At 45.6% G+C, this 849-nt stretch overlaps 1 pseudogene; it reads left to right on the top strand.

Annotated features, from left to right (window-relative positions):
* Positions 1 to 348: 348 nt before the first annotated feature.
* On the top strand, positions 349 to 466 carry LOC127183814 (uncharacterized; annotated as a pseudogene).
* The last annotated feature ends 383 nt before the right edge of the window (positions 467 to 849 follow it).

The following is an 849-nucleotide window of genomic DNA, read 5'->3' as shown; positions in this document are numbered from 1 at the left end:
GCCATGAAATACTCTTTTAGAATTGCTGATATCTCTGTCAAATGCAAGCGAAGTGCATCCACCAGTGTTTAGACCTCAAAATGCCGTTGGAGGGGTTGCCCTTCCCAGATTCATCTGTTGATGCTAACCCCTACACCATGCCGCTTGCTGGGCTAGGACTTTAAGGAGTCCTTAAGGATGAAGATGTTAATCTAACTGGGGAGGGGGCTGTATTTTATCCCAGGCCCACCTCCCCTTTTGCTTCTTCCCCTATCCCGTGCCTTCCCTGACCCCTGGCCCGTATTAACTTTCTATTACCAACAAGATCATCACGGGATAGATAGAGATCCGCCCACTCTGCATACAGGAAGTTCTCAATAAATGTTGACCCATATACTAAAATCGGAACGATACAGAGAAGATTCGCATGGCCCCTGTGCAAGGATGATGCACAAATTCGTGAAGCGAATTTAAAAAAAAAATGTTTACCCATATGGTGCATTAACTTTTTTCTCTGAGCTGCTCCAAACTACCACCAACAATGGCAATATTCAGTTTGCAATTTAGATAAGAAATCCTCATGGAATTAACCCTGAGTATCTCCATCAACAGGTTTCCAAAGTTTCAAAACCTCACCGGTAGAACCTTCCAACTGTGCCAGTTCCTGACCTCAGAGGACACAGTTACGGAATAGTCAACCACTTTTTTTGAGGGAGGGTTGTTTGTTTGTTTTGTTTTTTGAGACAGGGTTTCTCTGTGTAGCCTTGGCTGTTCTGGACTTGCTTTGTAGGCCAGGCTGGCCTCGAACTAACAACGATCTGTCTGTCTCTGCCTCTCGAGTGCTGGGAAGAGACTGTTGGTGCTGAGGGC

This window comes from Acomys russatus, chromosome 31 (assembly GCF_903995435.1).
Source record: "Acomys russatus chromosome 31, mAcoRus1.1, whole genome shotgun sequence".
In the NCBI taxonomy this organism is placed as follows: domain Eukaryota; kingdom Metazoa; phylum Chordata; class Mammalia; order Rodentia; family Muridae; genus Acomys; species Acomys russatus.
This window is presented reverse-complemented; position numbering and strand designations above follow the sequence as displayed.